At 39.5% G+C, this 18351-nt stretch overlaps 1 pseudogene; it reads right to left on the minus strand.

Annotated features, from left to right (window-relative positions):
- Positions 1–1408: 1408 nt before the first annotated feature.
- On the minus strand, positions 1409–2510 carry LOC147980729 (uncharacterized; annotated as a pseudogene).
- Between the last annotated feature and the right edge of the window lie 15841 nt (positions 2511–18351).

Here is an 18351-nt window from a genome sequence, read left to right on the forward strand (position 1 = left end):
CCCAAGACGAAAATTCCATTTTCTGTCATGTTTTTTTGTCATAGAAGTAGGAGCCCACCACATCTATGATGATACCGGTTTTTGTCACAATTATCGTCATAGAAGTGTCATAAGTATGACATAAAAAATTTCGTTCGGCCCAAAATGTCACGGATGTGTCTTTTTTTTCTAGTGCACCAAATTAGCACGTAACCGTTGAACTCAATTCCAGCAAGTTGAACTTTCTTCTCCTCACTATAATGATGGGTATAAAAAATTTGATCAACATGCATCTCCCACTCCAAATAGCCTTCTGGTTCGCACTTGTCGGAGAATGAAGGGATTGGAATTTTTATGCGTCCAATTCCATCATCCAAAGGCACACGCACAGCTTGACCAACTCGGTCATGCACTCCACCATGAACGGAAGTTTCAGGACAAGGCTCGTAGTGTCGTGGACGTGGAGCGTACCCCGCTGCCTGGTCAACGCTGTCATCAAGACCATCATCTCCAACATGAGGTTGTGCCACCAAACGGCGATCATGCATTCCAGCATGTCCGTCGCGAGCCGGTGGTGCATAACACAGTGGAGCAGCCGGAGCAATCTGTGGTGGTGCAGAATTCGTTGCCGACATATTGATGATGTCTGCCAAACCATCGAACCGAGTGATCAGGACATCTATCGTTTTGTCGAGCGCATCATGACATTGCTTGATGTAGTTGCATGTGTGGTCAAAACCATCCCGAATATTTTGTGGAATATCATCTGCATACACTGGACGTACTATTTCCTCAGAATCAGCAGCAACCTCATCACCCTTGTTGACCAAGGTTGACATCTTGATCAACACAGTACCGTGAACAACCTTAGCTCTGGATACCACTTGATGGAGCACCGACTAACGAGATGCTGAATCGTGCGAGTTGTGGCCCGATCTTTCACACTATTGTTGTCGTAAACGATCGAGGTAGAAAGAGATTCGGCCCTTGCTATTATTTAACAAGAACAAAAAGTAATCTACGGCAAGATTGACAAATATCAAACTCAACGCAGCAGCATATGATCCATCACAAAGGGTCGCAGAAAACGCAGCAACTTGATGTCCCGGACCTGGGACCTTTTTCTCTGTCTATTAACACTTGATAACAAAAATCAATCTCAAAAACAACTACCTCCGTGCACGGCTGTAACTGGCCTTTTATACAGGCGACGTGTACATAGCAAACCGACTTGCGTACAAGACCTAACTAATTTGGACTCTCTCTTTCCTATCCCAACAAATCAAGGAATTAAACCATAAATTATCCGGCACGCTGATCACCTATAGTAACTAACTTTGGACTCCTAAGAAAACTTGTACGTAACTAGTATTATATCAAACGACTTGACCCTCTCGTATCAATTGACCGACACAGGCTCTGCAATAATTTATGTAGCACATGGAGTTCTGAAGGTGGGCTTAACTTCATCCTTCTTTGGTTCAGTTGGCGGAACTTCAAAGCTAAAAGAACCAACTTGTAAAACATTCCGAATATTATCTCTTGCACTAGTGGCCACATCATCCCCTCCTCCTTGAAACGAAGCCGTCCGCGGTTTCGTGGTATCTTTGGAGACCCTCTTTTGAACTGAAAAGATCATCTTTGATAGCATTGTGAAACATTGGCCGCAATATACATCGCCTTCCAGCGTCCCAAAAATAATAAGTATTGGACCTCCCGTCATGTGTGGCACGATGATCATATTGCCATGGCCTCCCCAATAACAAGTGGCATGCATCCATTGGCAAGACATCACAAATTACTGTGTCTTTGTAGTCACCAACTAAAAAATTCACACGCACCTTGTAAGTAACTTTGAGTTTGCCAGACTGATATAACCACTCAATGCAATGTGGTTGCGGTTGTTTCCACATAGGTAACGCTAAAGCATGCACCAATTCCTTGCTGATAGCATTAGTGTAGCTTCCACCATTTATGATCAACTTACAATTCGTGTTGCTGACATTACACCGAGTCTGAAAAATATTCCAACGTTGCCCCTTATCCTCAATGTGATCCTCTTGCACACGTTGCACCATTAAGGACGGATATGATTCAGCAGATTCGAAACTAGCAGTCACCTTCTCAGCATCTTCAAAATTTTCACTAGAAGTGTCAGAAACTGCCTCTTCATCACTCGCGGATGCATAGCCATCTTTTGTGAGTAATACTCTCCTCTCATTAGGACATTCACGCTTCATATGTCCCCTTCCTCCACACTTGAAACACTCTATGTCACTGGAACGATTGGTCGACTGTGCACTAGAATCAACCCTCGATGGTCTTTATTTTGAAGCATTCTTTTGCATGGAACCATGAGGATGATTTGATGTTGCCGTCCTAGAGCTAGGACCGGTACCCTCACTCTGATGCTGCGAGCATCGCCATGTGTTCAAAGTGGTACCGGGAACTATGTTGACTTGGCATCGCTTAATCTGTTGTTCCGCACGCACAGCTTGGTGCACAAGATCTTCAGAATCGTCATCGAACATTAAGCGTGCGGACCCTACGGGTTCGAGAACTATGTATACATGACCGAGACACATCTCCGGTCAATAACCAATAGCGGAACCTGGATGCTCATATTGGCTCGTACATATTCTATGAAGATCTTTATCGGTCAAACCACATAACAACATACGTTGTTCGCTTTGTCATCGGTATGTTACTTCCCGAGATTCGATCGTCGGTATCATCATACCTAGTTCAATATCATTACCGGCAAGTCTCTTTACTCGTTCCATAATGCATCATCCCACAACTAACTCATTAGTCACATTTCTTGCAAGGCTTATAGTGATGAGCATTACCGAGAGTGCCAAGAGATACCTATCTGATACATGGAGTGAAAAATTCTAATCTCGATTTATGCCAACTCAACAAACACCATCGGAGACACCTGTAGAGCATCTTTATAATCACCCAGTTATGTTGCGACATTTGATAGCACACAAGGTGTTCCTCCGTTATTCGGGAGTTGCATAATCTCATAGTCAGAGGAACATGTATAAGTCATGATGAAAGCAATAGCTATAAAACTAAACAATCATTTATGCTAAGCTAATGGATGGGTCTTGTCCATCACATCATTCTCTAATGATGTGATCCCATTCATCAAATGACAACACATGTCTATGGCCAGGAAACTTAACCATCTTTGATTAACGAGCTACTCAAGCAGAGGCATACTAGGGACACTCTGTTTTGTCTATGTATTCACACATGTACTAAGCTTCCAGTTAATACAATTACAGCATGAATAATAAACATTTATCATGATATAAGGAAATATAAATAACAACTTTATTATTGCCTCTAGGGCATATTTCCTTCAGTCTCCCACTTGCACTAGAGTCAATAATCTAGTTCACATCGTCATGTGATTTAACACCAATAGTTCACATCTTTATGTGATTAGTTCACATCTCCATGTGACTAACACCCAAAGGGTTTATTAGAGTCAATAATCTATTTCACATCGCTATGTGATTAATACCCAAAGAGTACTAAGGTGTGATCATGTTTTGCTTGTGAGAGAAGTTTAGTCAACGGGTATGCCACATTCAGAGCCGTATGTATTTTGCAAATCTTCTATGTCTACAATGCTCTGCACGGAGCTACTCTAGCTAATTGCTCCCACTATCAATATGTATCCAGATTGAGACTTAGAGTCATCCGGATCAGTGTCAAAGCTTGCATCGACGTAACCCTTTATGACGAAATTTATTTCACCTCCATAATCGAGAAACATGTCCTTATTCCACTTAGGATAATTTTGACCGCTGTCCAGTGATCCACTCCTAGATTACTTTGGTACCTCCCTGCTAAAGTAATAGCAAGGCACACATCAGGTCGGGTAGAAAACATTTCATACATGATATAACCTATGGCTGAGGCATAGGGAATGACTTTCATTTTCTCTTTATCTTCTGAAGTGGTCGGGCATTGAGTCTGACTCAACTTCACACCTTGTAACACAGGCAAGAACCCTTTCTTTGCCTGATCCATTTTGAACTTCTTCAAAACTTTATCAAGGTATGTGCTTTGTGAAAGTCCAATTAACTGTCTTAATCTATCTCTATAGATCTTGATGCCCAATATATAAGCAACTTCACCGAGGTCTTTCATTTGAAAAATTCTTATTCAAGTATACATTTATGATATTCAGAAATTCAGTATCATTTCTGATCAACAATATGTCATCCACATATAATATCAAAAATGCTACAGAGCTCCCACTCACTTTCTTGTAAATACATGCTTCTCCAAAAGTCTGTATAAAACCATATGCTTTGATCACACTATCAAAGCGTATATTCCAACTCTGAGAGGCTTGCACCAGTCCATAAATGGATCGCTAGAGCTTGCACACTTTTTTAGCACCTTTAGGATCAACAAAACCTTATGGTTGCATCATATACAACTCTTCTTTAGGATATCCATTAAGGAATGCAGTTTTGACATCCATTTGCCAAATTTCATAACCATAAAATGCGGCAGTTGCTAACATGATTCAGACAGACTTAAGCATCGCTACAGGTGATAAGGTCTCATCGTAGTCAACTCCTTGAACTTGTCAAAAACCTTTCGCCACAAGTCGAGCTTTGTAGATAGTAACATTACCGTCAGCGTCAGTCTTCTACTTGAAGATCCATTTATTCTCTATGGCTTGCCGATCATCGGGCAAGACAACCAAAGTCCATACTTTGTTCTTCATACATGGATCCCATCATAGATTTCATGGCCTTAAGCCATTTCGCGGAATCTGGGCTCATCATCGCTTCCTCATCATTCGTAGGTTCATCATGGTCAAGTAACACGACCTCCAGAACAGGATTACCATACCACTATGGTGCGGATCTTACTCTGGTTGACCTACGAGGTTCGGTAGTAACTTGATCTGAAGTTTCATGATCATCATCCTTAGTTCATACGGTGTCGTCTCAATGGATTTAGATGGTGCGCTATTTAACGTGAATGCAGCTCTCTCTAATGCATAACCCCAAAACGATAGTGGTAAATCGGTAAGAGACATCATAAATCGTACCATATCTAATAAAGTACGGTTATGACGTTTGGACACACCATTATGCTATGGTGTTCCAGGTGGCATGAGTTTGTGAAACTATTCCACATTGTTTTAATTTAAGGCCAAACTCGTAACTCAAATATTCACCTCCATGATCAGATCGTAGAAACTTCATTTTCTTGCTACGATGATTTTCCACTTCACTCTGAAATTCTATGAACTTTTCAATTGTTTTAGACTTATGTTTCATCAAGTAGATATACCCATATCTGCTCAAATCATCTATGAAGGTCAGAAAATAACGATACCCGCCGCGAGCCTCAACACTCATTGGACCGTATACATCAGTATATATTATTTCCAATAAATCAGTTGCTCGCTCCATTGTTTCGGAGAACAGAGTCTTAGTCATGTTGCCCATGAGGCATGGTCCGCAAGCATCAAGTGATTCATAATCAAGTGATTCCAAAAGCCCATCAGCATGGAGTTTCTTCATGTGCTTTACACCAATATGACCTAAATGGCAGTGCCACAAATATGTTGCACTATCATTATCAACTTTGCATCTTTTGGCATCAATATTATGAATATGTGTATCACTACGATCAAGATTCAATAAACCATTCACGTTGGGTGTATGACCACAGAAGGTTTTATTCATGTAAACAAAATAACAATTATTCTTTGACTCAAATGAATAACCGTATTGCAATAAACATGATCCAATCATATTATGCTCAACGCAAACACCAAATAATATATATTTTAGGTTCAACACTAATCCCAAAGGTAAAGGGAGTGTGCGATGGTGATCTTATCAACCTTGGAATCACTTCCAACACACATCGTCACCTTGCCGTCAATTAGTCTCTGTTCATTTTGTAACTCCTGTTTCAAGTTACTAATCATAGCAACTGAACCAGTATCAAGTACCCAGGGGCTACTACGAACACTAGTAAAGTACACATCAATAACATGTATATCATATATACTTTTGTTCACTTTGCCATCCTTCTTATCCGCCAAATACTTGGGGCAGTTCCGTTTCTAGTGACCAGTCCTTTTGCAGTAGAAGCACTCAGTTTTAGACTTTGATCTAGCTTTGGGCTTCTTCCCGGGAGTGACAACTTGCTTGCCATTCTTCTTGAAGTTCCCTTTCTTTCCCTTTGCCCTTTTTCTTGAAACTAGTGGTCTTATTAACCATCAACACTTGATGCTCTTTCTTGATTTCTACCTTCGCTGATTTCAGCATCGCGAAGAGCTCGGGAATTGTTCCCGTTATTCCTTACATATTATAGTTCATTGATACGTCCATTTTGCATCATGCTTTTATATCGATATTTATTGCATTGTGGGCTGTTATTACACATTATGTCACAACACTTATGCCTTTTCTCTCTTGTTTTACAAGGTTTACATGAAGAGGGAGAATGCCGGCAGCCGGAATTCTGGGCTGGAAAAGGAGCAAATATTAGAGACCTATTCTGCACAAGTCCAAAAGTCCTGAAACTCCACGAAAGTTAGATTTGGAATATATAAAAAATATTGGGTGAAGGAAGCACCAGAGGGGGGCCACCCACCGTCCACGAGGGTAGAGGGCGCGCCCTACCCCCCCTGGGCGCGCCCCTGCCTCGTGGGCCACCTGGAAGCCCCCCGATGGCCATCTTCTGGTATAAGGTGTCTTTTGCCCCGGAAAAAATTAGAAGAAAGTTTTGGGGATGAAGCGCCACCGTCTCGAGGTGGAAACTTGGTGGAACTAATCTAGGGCTCCGGCGGAGCTTATCTGCCGGGGAAACATCCCTTCGGGAGGGGGAAATCGTCACCATCGTCATCACCATCGATCCTCTCATCGGGAGGGGGTCAATATCCTTCAACATCTTCACCAGCACCATCTCCTCTCAAACCCTAGTTCACCTCCTATATCTGATCTTTGTCTCAAAACCTCAGATTGGTACCTGTGGGTTGCTAGTAGTGTTGATTACTCCTTGTAGGTGATGCTAGTTGGTTTATTCGGCGGAAGATTATATGTTCAGATCCTTTATGCATATTAATACCCCTCTAATTATGAACATGAATATGATTTGTGAGTAGTTATGTTTGTTCCTGAGGACATGGGAGAAGTCTTGCTATAAGTAGTCATGTGAATTTGGTATTCGTTCGATATTTTGATGAGATGTATGTTGTCTTTCCTCTAGTGGTGTTATGTGAATGTCGACTACATGACACTTCACCATTGTTTGGTCCTAGGGGAAGGCATTGGGAAGTAATAAGTAGATGATGGGTTGCTAGAGTGACAGAAGCTTAAACCCTAGTTTATGCGTTGCTTCGTAAGGGGCTGATTTGGATCCATATGTTTCATGCTATGGTTAGTTTTACTTAGTTCTTATTTCGTAGTTGCGGATGCTTGCGAGGGGGGTTAATCATAAGTGGGATGCTTGTTCAAGTAAGGGCAGTACCCAAGCACCGGTCCACCCACATATCAAATTATCAAAGTAACGAACGCGAATCATATGAGCATGATAAAAACTAGCTTGACGATAATTCCCATGTGTCCTCGAGAGCGCTTTTCTTTATATAAGAGTTTGTCCAGGCTTGTCCTTTGCTACAAAAAGGGTTGGGCCACCTTTCTGCACCTTGTTTACTTTTATTACTTGTTACCCGTTATGAATTACCTTATCACAAAACTATATGTTACCGATAATTTCAGTGCTTGCAGAGAATACCTTACTGAAAACTGCTTGTCATTTCCTTCTGCTCCAGGTTGGATTTGACACTCTTACTTATTGAAAGGACTACGATAGATCTCCTATACTTGTGGGTCATCAAGACTCTTTTCTGGCACCGTTGCCGGGGAGTGAAGCGCCTTTGGTAGGTGGAATTTGGTAAGGAAAAAATTATATATTGTGCTGAAATTTACTGTCACTTGTTACTATGGAAAATAATCCTTTGAGGGGCTTGTTCGGGGTATCTTCACCCCGACCAGTAGAGCAAAGAGTTTCTCCTCAACCTACTGAAAATGTTTACTTTGAAATTCCTTCGGGTATGATAGAGAAGCTGCTAGCCAATCCTTTTACAGGAGATGGAACATTACATCCCGCTATGCTCCTAATCTACGTGGATGAAGTTTGTGGATTATTTAAGCTTGCAGGTATGCCCGAGGATGTTATCAAGAAGAAGGTCTTCCTTTTATCTTTGAAGGGAAAGGCATTGACATGGTTTAGGCTATGTGATGATATTGGATCATGGAACTACAACCGATTGAAATTGGAATTTCATCACAAGTTTTATCCTATGCATCTGGTTCATCGTGATCGTAATTATATATCTAATTTTTTGCCTCGCGAAAGAGAAAGTATCACTCAAGCTTGGGGGAGGCTTAAGTCAATGTTATATTCATGCCCCAATCATGAGCTCTCAAGAGAAATTATTATTCAAAAAATTTATGCTCGGCTTTCTCTCAATAATCACTCCATGCTCGATACTTCTTGTACTGGTTCTTTTATGATGAAGACTATTGAATTCAGATGGGATTTATTGGAAAGAATTAAATGCAACTCTGAAGATTGGGAACTCGACGAAGGTAAGGAGTCAGGTATAACACCTAAGTTTGATTGTGTTAAATCTTTTATGGATACTGATGCTTTTTGTGAATTTAGCACTAAATATGGACTTGACTCTGAGATAGTAGCTTCTTTCTGTGAATCATTTACTACTCATGTGGATCTCCCTAAGGAGAAGTGGTTTAAATATCGTCCTCCCACTGAAGTAAAAGTAGTTGAACCTATTAAAGTTGAAGAAAAGACTATCACTTACAATGTTGATCCTATTGTTCCTACCGCTTATATTGAGAAACCACCTTTCCTTGTTAGAATAAAGGATCATGCTAAAGCTTCAACTGTGTTTCGTAAGAGTAATGCTAGAACACCTACACCCCCTGAGCAAATTAAAGTTGAACCTAGTATTGCTATGGTTAAAGATCTCTTGGTCGATAATATTGATGGGGATGTTATTTACTTCTGTGATGAGGCTGCTAGAATTGCTAGACCCGATACTAAAGATAAACATAGACCTGTTGTAGGCGTGCCTGTTGTTTCTGTTAAACATAGACCTGTTGTAAGCATAGACATGTTGTAGGCATTGCTATCATGGCTTATGCGACATGGGTGCTAGTGCGGGTGCAATACCTCATTCTTTATACGAAGAAATTATGCATGATATTGCACCTGCTAAGATAGAAGGTATTGATGTTACAATTAAGCTTGCCAATAGAGATACTATTTCACCAGTTAGGATTGTTAGAGATGTTGAAGTCTTGTGTGGCAAAGTTAAATATCCTACTAATTTTCTTGTTCTTGGTTCCCCAGAAGATGACTTTTGTCCCATTATATTCGGTAGACCCTTCTTGAATGCTGTTAATGTTAAGATAGTCTGCACAAAGGATATTGTTACTGTTGGTTTAGGGAATATGTCTCATGATTTTAATTTTGCTAAATTTCGTAGACAACCCCATGATAAAGAATTGCCTAGTAAAGATGAAATTATTGGTCTTGCTTCTATTGCCGTGCCTCCTAATGATCCGTTAGAACAATATTTGCTAGACCAAGAAAATGATATGTTTATGAATGAAAGAAGGGAAATAGATGAAGTATTCTTTAAACAGGGACCTATTCTGAAACACAACTTGCATGTAGAAATTCTAGGGGATCCTCCTCCACCCAAGGGTGATCCGGTGTTTGAGCTTAAACCATTACCTGATACTCTTAAATAGGCTTATCTTGATGAAAAGAAGATATATCCTGTTATTATTGGTGCTAACCTTTCAGAGCAGGAAGAAGAGAGATTATTGAAAACTCTGAAGAAGCACCGTGCTGCTATTGGATATACTCTTGATGATATTAAGGGCATTAGTCCCACTCTATGCCAGCACAAAATAAAATTGGAGAAAGATGCTAAACCGGTTGTTGATCACCAACGACGGTTAAATCCTAAGATGAAAGAAGTGGTAACAAATGAAATACTAAAGCATCTAGAGGCAGGTATAATTTATCCTGTTGCTGATAGTCAGTGGGTAAGTCATGTCCATTGTGTCCCTAAGAAGGGAGGTATTACTGTTGTTCCTAATGATAAAGATGAATTGATCCCACAAAGAATTGTTACAGGTTATAGAATGGTAATGGATTTTTGCAAATTAAATAAAGCTAGTAGAAAGGATCATTACCCTTTACCTCTTATTGATCAAATGCTAGAAAGATTATCCAAACATACACATTTTTTGCTTTCTAGAAGGTTATTCTGGCTTCTCTCAAATACCCGTGTCGAAAGAGGATCAGGAAAAGACAACTTTTACTTGCCCTTTCGGTACCTTTGCTTACAGACGTATGCTTTTGGTTTATGTAATGCACCTGCTACCTTTCAAAGATGTATGACTGCTATATTCTCTGAATTTTGTGAAAAGATTGTTGAGGTTTTCATGGATGATTTCTCTGTGTATGGAACTTCTTTTGATGATTGCTTAAGCAACCTTGATCAAGTTTTGCAGAGATGTGAAGAAACTAATCTTGTCTTGAATTGGTACAAGTGCCACTTTATGGTTAATGAAGGTATTGTCTTAGGGCATAAAATTTCTGAAAGAGGTATTGAAGTTGATAAAGCTAAAGTTGATGCTATTGAAAAGATGTCATGTCCTAAGGACATTAAAGGTATAAGAAGTTTCCTTGGTCATGCCAGTTTTTATAGGAGGTTCATTAAAGACTTCTCAAAAATTTCTAGGCCTCTAACTAATCTCTTACAAAAAGATGTTCCTTTTGTCTTTGATGATGATTGTGTAGAAGCATTTGAAATACTTAAGAAAGCCTTGATTTCTGCACCTATTGTTCAGCCACCTGATTGGAATTTACCCTTTGAAATTATGTGTGATGCTAGTGATTATGCTATAGGTGCTGTTCTAGGACAAAGAGTTGATAAGAAATTAAATGTTATCCAATATGCTAGTAAAACTCTAGACAGTGCCCAGAGAAATTATGCTACTACTGAAAAAGAATTTTTAGCAGTTGTATTAGCTTGCGATAAGTTCAGACCTTATATTGTTGATTCTAAAGTAACTATTCACATTGATCATGTTGCTATTAAATACCTTATGGAAAAGAAAGATGCTAAACCTAGACTTATTAGATGGGTTCTCTTGCTACAAGAATTTGATTTGCATTTTATTGATAGAAAGGGAGCTGAGAACCCCGTTGCAGACAACTTGTCTAGGTTAGAGAATGTTCTTGATGACCCACTACCTATAGATGATAGCTTTCTTGATGAATAATTAGCTGTCATAAATGCTTCTCGTACTGCTCCATGGTATGCTGATTATGCTAATTACATTGTTGCTAAATTTATACCACCTAGTTTCACATACCAGCAAAAGAAAAAGTTTTTCTATGATTTAAGACATTACTTCTGGGATGACCCACACCTTTATAAAGAAGGAGTGGATGGTGTTATTAGACGTTGTGTACCTGAGCATGAACAGGAATAGATCCTACGCAAGTGTCACTCTGAGGCTTATGGAGGACACCACACTGGAGATAGAACTACACATAAGGTATTGCAATCCTGTTTTTATTGGCCTACTCTTTTCAAAGATGCCCGTAAGTTTGTCTTGTCTTGTGATGAATGTCAAAGAATTGGTAATATTAGTAGACGTCAAGAAATGCCTATGAACTATTCACTTGTTATTGAACCATTTGATGTTTGGGGCTTTGATTATATGGGACCGTTTCCTTCCTCTAATGTGTATAACATATTTTAGTTGCTGTTGATTACGTTACTAAGTGGGTAGAAGCTATTCCAACTAGTAGTGCTGATCATAACACCTCTATTAAGATGCTTAAAGAAGTTATTTTTCCGAGGTTTGGAGTCCCTAGATACTTAATGACTGATGGTGGTTCACATTTTATTCATGGTGCCTTTCGTAAAATGCTTGCTAAGTATGATGTTAATCATAAAATTGCATCTCCATACCACCCACAGTCTAGTGGTCAAGTAGAACTGAGTAATAGAGAGATTAAATTAATTTTGCAAAAGACTGTTAACAGATCTAGAAAGAATTGGTCCAAGAAACTTGATGATGCATTATGGGCCTACAGAACTCCATATAAAAATCCTATGGGTATGTCTCCGTATAAAATGGTTTATGGAAAAGCATGTCACTTACCTCTCGAACTAGAACATAAGGCATATTGGGCCATCAAAGAGCTCAAAAATGATTTCAAACTTGCCGGTGGGAAGAGACTATTTGACATTAGCTCACTTGATGAGTGGAGAACACAGGCCTATGAGAATGCCAAACTGTTTAAAGAAAAAGTTAAAAGATGGCATGACAATAGGATACAAAAGACTGAGTTTAATGTAGGTGATTATGTTCTATTATACAACTCTCATTTAAGATTTTTCGCAGGAAAACTCCTCTCTAAATGGGAAGGTCCTTACGTTATCGAGGAGGTCTATTGTTCCGGTGCCATAAAAATCAACAACTTTGAAGGCACAAATCCGAAGGTGGTGAACGATCAAAGAATCAAACATTATATCTCAGGTAATCCTGTAAATTTTAAAACCAATGTTATTGACACCATAACCCCGGAGGAGTACATAAGGGACACTTTCCAGAACGTTTTAGACTCCGAAAAGGAATAGGTATGTGGTACGGTAAGTAAATCGACTCCAAAACAGTTCTAATAGCAATTTTTCTCCATTTTGGAATATGTAAGAAAATAGGAAAATAAGAAGTAGTCCGGAAAGAACACGAGGCGTCCACGAGGTGGAGGGCATGCCCTACCTCCCTGGGTGCGCCCCTACCTCTTGGGCACCTCGTGTGCCCTCTAGACTCCGTTTTCTTGCACATTACTTCTTTTGGTCGGTAAAAATTCATTATATAATCTCCCGACAGTTTTGACCACCGTACCACGACACAATCCTCTGTTTTTGTTTCGAGTTGTTTCTACAGCAGATTTAGAGCAAGATGTCATCTCAAGACTCCGACGGAGAGCTATGTCTCACATCTCATTGCTGACCCAAAGACCTCTAGGGATCTATCTCCTTATGGTCTAACTACGGATGATGATGAGGATGCTCATTTGATGAGGATCGATGATTAAAGTTCGGAGGAGGAGGATGTTCCTCTACCTCAACCTGGGGATATGCACATGAAGTTTAAGAAGTCTAGTCTCCTAAGATGGCTAACCGGTCTAATAACCGATCTATTCCTTCTCATTTTTGGCAGAAGAGTAAAGGAGATTTATGTGACAAGATCTTGAAGTTGGAGTTGGAGGTTGATGATTTAAAGGAGGAAATTACTCTCCTCAACTAGAATATGAAAAAGCCGAAGGCACAATTGTCATCATCAGCACCATCTTCTTCACCACCAAAGGAGAACTGAGTATCGGGTATGGGCACTCCCCTTGGCAACTGCCAAGCTTGGGGAAGGTGCCCCGGTATTGTATCACCATCACACTTCTATCTTTACCAGTTTTCTTAGTTTGATCCTTTTGGTTATATCTTGATCTAGTAGAATAAAGTTTAGTATAATCTAGCTTTGAGTTTTTGTGTTGATCCTTATCTATGTAATCGAGTCCGTGAGCTATATATAATAAAGATTAGTCTCGAGTCGAGGGCTTGGTTATCTTGCTATGATCTTGAGGAAATAAAAGAAGAAAGAAAGAATAAAAATAAATAAAGAGATCATATTGATCTTATGAGAGTAGTGACTTCACATATAAAGAGTATGGTGAATAAAAGTTGTTGAGAGCTGACAAACATAGTTTTCATCATTGTTGCAATTAATAGCAAGTAATAAATAAAGAGAGATTTTCACATTTGAATATACTAATTGGACATCTTTTATGATTGTGAGCACTCATTAAAAATGACATGCTAAAAAGTTGATGTTGGACAAGGAAGACAACGTAATGGGTTATGTTTTCTTATATACGAAATAAATTATATTGTCATGGATCATCCAACATGTTGAGCTTGCCTTCCCCCCTCATGCTAGCCAAATTCTTTGCACCAAGTAGAGATACTACTTGTGCTTCCAAATATCCTTAAACCCAGTTTTGCCATGAGAGTCCACCATATCTTCCTATGGATTGAATAAGATCCTTCAAGTAAGTTGTCATTGTTGCAAGCAATAAAAATTTCTCTTTAAATATGTATGATTTATTAGTGTGGAGAAAATAAGCTTTATACGAGCTTGTGATATGGAAGAAATAAAAGCGACATACTGCATAATAAAGGTCCCTATCACAAGTGGCAATATAAAGTGACATTCTTTTGCATTAAGATTTTGTGCATCCAACTATAAAAGCACATGACAACCTCTGCTTCCCTCTGTGAAGGACCTATATTTTATTTTTGTCTTACACCTTATGCAAAAGTCATGGTGATCTTCACCTTTCCTTTTTACACTTTATCCTTAAGCACTATGTGTTGGAAAGATCCTGATATATATATATATATATATCTAATTGGATGTGGGTTTTCATAAATCATTATTGTTGACATTACCCTAGAGGTAAAAGGTTGGGAGGCAAAACTATAAGCCCCTATCTTTCTCTATGTCTGATTAAAACATCATACCCATAAGTATTGCGTGAGTTTTAGCAATTGTGAAAGACTAAATGATAGTTGAGTATGTGGACTTGCTGAAAAGCTCTTTGACACGTCTCCAACGTATCTATAATTTTTGATTGTTCCATGCTATTATATTATCTGTTTTGGATGTTAATGGGCTTATTTATACACTTTTATATTATTTTTGGGACTAACCTACTAACCCAAGGCCCAGTGCAAATTGTTGTTTTGTTTGCCTATTTCAGTGTTTCATAGAAAAGGAATATCAAACGGAATAAAACCTTCGGGAGAGTTATTTTTTGGAAAAAACGTGATCCAGGGGACTTGGAGTGGACGTCATGCAACCAACGAGGAGGCCACGAGGCAGGGGGGCGCCTACCCCCCTGGGCGCGCCCTCCACCCTCGTGGGCCCCTTGTGGCTCCACCGACCTACTTCTTCCTCCTATATATATATAGGGTCGCGCTATTCGTCATCCTGGGTGAGTAATAGTTATTCTTCACCCCCTCTATTTTACCATCAATGCACCGTAATTTTACGTTCCGTAAGTTTTGTCTTATTTCCGACACAAAAAGGGACCGTAAAAAATATATAATCTCCGTAAAAAATATTTTATGTTTCGTAAAATTACAAACGTAAAAACATAGTCTAAAATACACATAAACTGCAAATTTTCTTGTCTTATGACCTATATTTTTATTTTCTTATGTCAAATTTTAAGTAGTGAATCAATAGGAATGTAATTATTTGAATTCGAAACATAATTTAATTATGAAATGATCGTAAGATTACCTCGGGTGAAGAATAGCTTATTCTACACCATGGGTGATGAATACTAACACTATATATATATATATTCATATACCCCAAAAACATCCAGGAGCACCACGAAACCCTATTTCCACCGCCGCAACCTTCTCTACCCAAGAGATCCCATCTTGGGGCCTTTTCCGGAGCTCCGCCGGAGGGGGCATCGATCACGGAGGGATTCTACATCAACACCATAGCCTCTCCGATGATGTGTGAGTAGTTTGCTTCAGACCTTCGGGTCCATAGTTATTAGCTAGACGGCTTCTTCTCTCTCTTTGGATCTCAATACAATGTTCTCCTTGATCTTCTTGGAGATCTATTTGATGTAACTCTTTTTGCGGTGTGTTTGTCGAGATCCGATGAATTGTGCATTTATGATCAAGTTTATCTATGAACAATATTTGATTCTTCTCCGAAAGCTTTTATATATGATTGGTTATCTTTGCAAGTCTCTTCGAATTATCAGTTTGGTTTGGCCTACTAGATTGATCTTTCTTGCAATGGGAGAAGTGCTTAGCTTTGGTTTCAATCTTGCGGTGTACTTTCCTAGTAACAGCAGGGGCAGCAAGGCACATATTGTATTGTTGCCATCGAGGAAAAAAGATGGGGTTTATATCATATTGCGTGAGTTTATCCCTCTACATCATGTCATCTTGCCTAATGCATTACTCTGTTCTTATGAACTTAATACTCTAGATGCATGCTGGATAGAGGTCGATGTGTGGAGTAATAGTAGTAGATGCAGAATCGTTTCGGTCTACTTGTCGCGGACGTGATGCCTATATACATGATCATGCCTAGATATTCTCATAATTATTCACTTTTCTATCAATTGCTCCACAATAATTTGTTCAACCACCGTAATACTTATGCTGTCTTGAGAGAAGCCACTAGTGAAACCTATGGCCCCCGGGTCTATTCTCCTTTATATTAATCTCCCGTCAACAAGCTATTTCTATTACTATTTATTTTGTAATTTACTTTCAATCTATATCATAAAAATACAAAAAATATTTATCATATTATTATTATCTCTATCAGATCTCACTCTCGCAAATGACCGTGAAGGGATTGACAACCCCTTTATCGCGTTGATTGCGAGGTTCTTATTTGCTTGTGTAGGTACGAGGGACTTGCGAGTAGTCTCCTACTAGATTGATACCTTGGTTCTTAAAAACTGAGGGAAATACTTACGCTACTTTGCTGCATCAGCCTTTCCTCTTCAAGGGAAAGCCAATGCATTGCTCAAGAGGTAGCACTCTTATATTGACTCTTTCCGATGTTATCATAAATTGCAATACCTTCAATGACTGAGATTATAGTTTGCTAGTTTTTCAATGAAGTTTATGATTCATACTTGACATTGTGAATAGATTGTTACTTTAGCATAAGAAATCATATGACAATATATATATGTGTGTGTGTGTGTGTGTGTTCCTATTCTAAGAATGATCACGACACCCTCATGTCCGTATTTTATTTTATCGACACCTCTATCTCTAAACATGTGGACATATTTTTCGATATCGGCTTCCGCTTGAGGACAAGCGAGGTCTAAGCTTGGGCGAGTTGATACATCCATTTTGCGTCATGCTTTTATATCAATATTTATTGCATTATGGGTTGTTATTACACATTATGTCACAACACTTATGCCTTTTCTCTCTTATTTTACAAGGTTTACATGATGAGGGAGAATGCCGGCAGCCGGAATTCTGGGCTGGAAAAGGAGCAAATATTAGAGACCTATTTTGCACAACTCCAAAAGTCTTGAAACTCAACGAAAGTCAGTTTTGGAATATATAAAAAATATTGGGCGAAGGAAGCACCAGAGGGGGGCCACCCACCATCCACGAGGGTGGAGGGAGCGCCCCCTGCCTCGTGGGCTACCTGGAAGCCTCCCAATGGCCATCTTCTTGTATAAGGTGTCTTTTGCCCGGAAAAAATTAGAAGGAAGTTTTGGGGACGAAGCGTCGCCGTCTCGGGGCGGAACCTTGGCGGAACCAATCTAGGGCTCCGGTGGAGCTGTTTTGCCGTGGAAACATCCCTCCATGAGGGGGAAATCGTCAACATTGTCATCACCATCGATCCTCTCATCGGGAGGGGGTCAATCTCCATCAACATCTTCACCAGCAGTATCTCCTCTCAAACCCTACTTCATCTCTTGTATCCGATCTTTGTCTCAAAACCTCAGATTGGTACCTGTGGGTTGCTAGTAGTGTTGATTACTCCTTGTAGTTGATGCTAATTGGTTTATTCGGTGGAAGATTATATGTTCAGATCCTTTATGCATATTAATACCCCTCTTATTATGAACATGAATATGATTTGTGAGTAGTTATGTTTGTTCCTGAGGACATGGGAGAAGTCTTGCTATAAGTAGTCATGTGAATTTGGTATTCGTTCGATATTTTGATGAGATGTATGTTGTCTTTCCTCTAGTGGTGTTATGTGAACGTCGACTACATGACACTTCACCATTGTTTGGGCCTAGGGGAAGGCATTGGGAAGTAATAAGTAGATGATTTCGGTCTCAGTTATCTGAGGCCATATCTGCATATGCTAGGCTCATCAAGTTTAACCTGAGTATGATGCATATGAAAAACTGGCTTGCACCCGTTGTATGTGAACGTAGAGCTTATCACACCCGATCATCACATGGTGTCTCAGCACGACGAACTGTAGCAATGGTGCATACTCAGGGAAACACTTATACCTTAAAATTTAGTGAGGGATCATCTTATAATGCTACCACCGTACTAAGCAAAATAAGATGCATAAAGGATAAACATCACATGCAATCAAAATAAGTGATATGATATGGTCATCATCATCTTGTGCCTTTGATCTCAATCTCCAAAGCATCGTCATGATCACC

The sequence above is a fragment of the Triticum urartu genome, chromosome 3A (assembly GCF_056163025.1).
Source record: "Triticum urartu cultivar PI428250 chromosome 3A, HENAU_Tu73, whole genome shotgun sequence".
NCBI classification, from domain to species: Eukaryota; Viridiplantae; Streptophyta; class Magnoliopsida; order Poales; family Poaceae; genus Triticum; species Triticum urartu.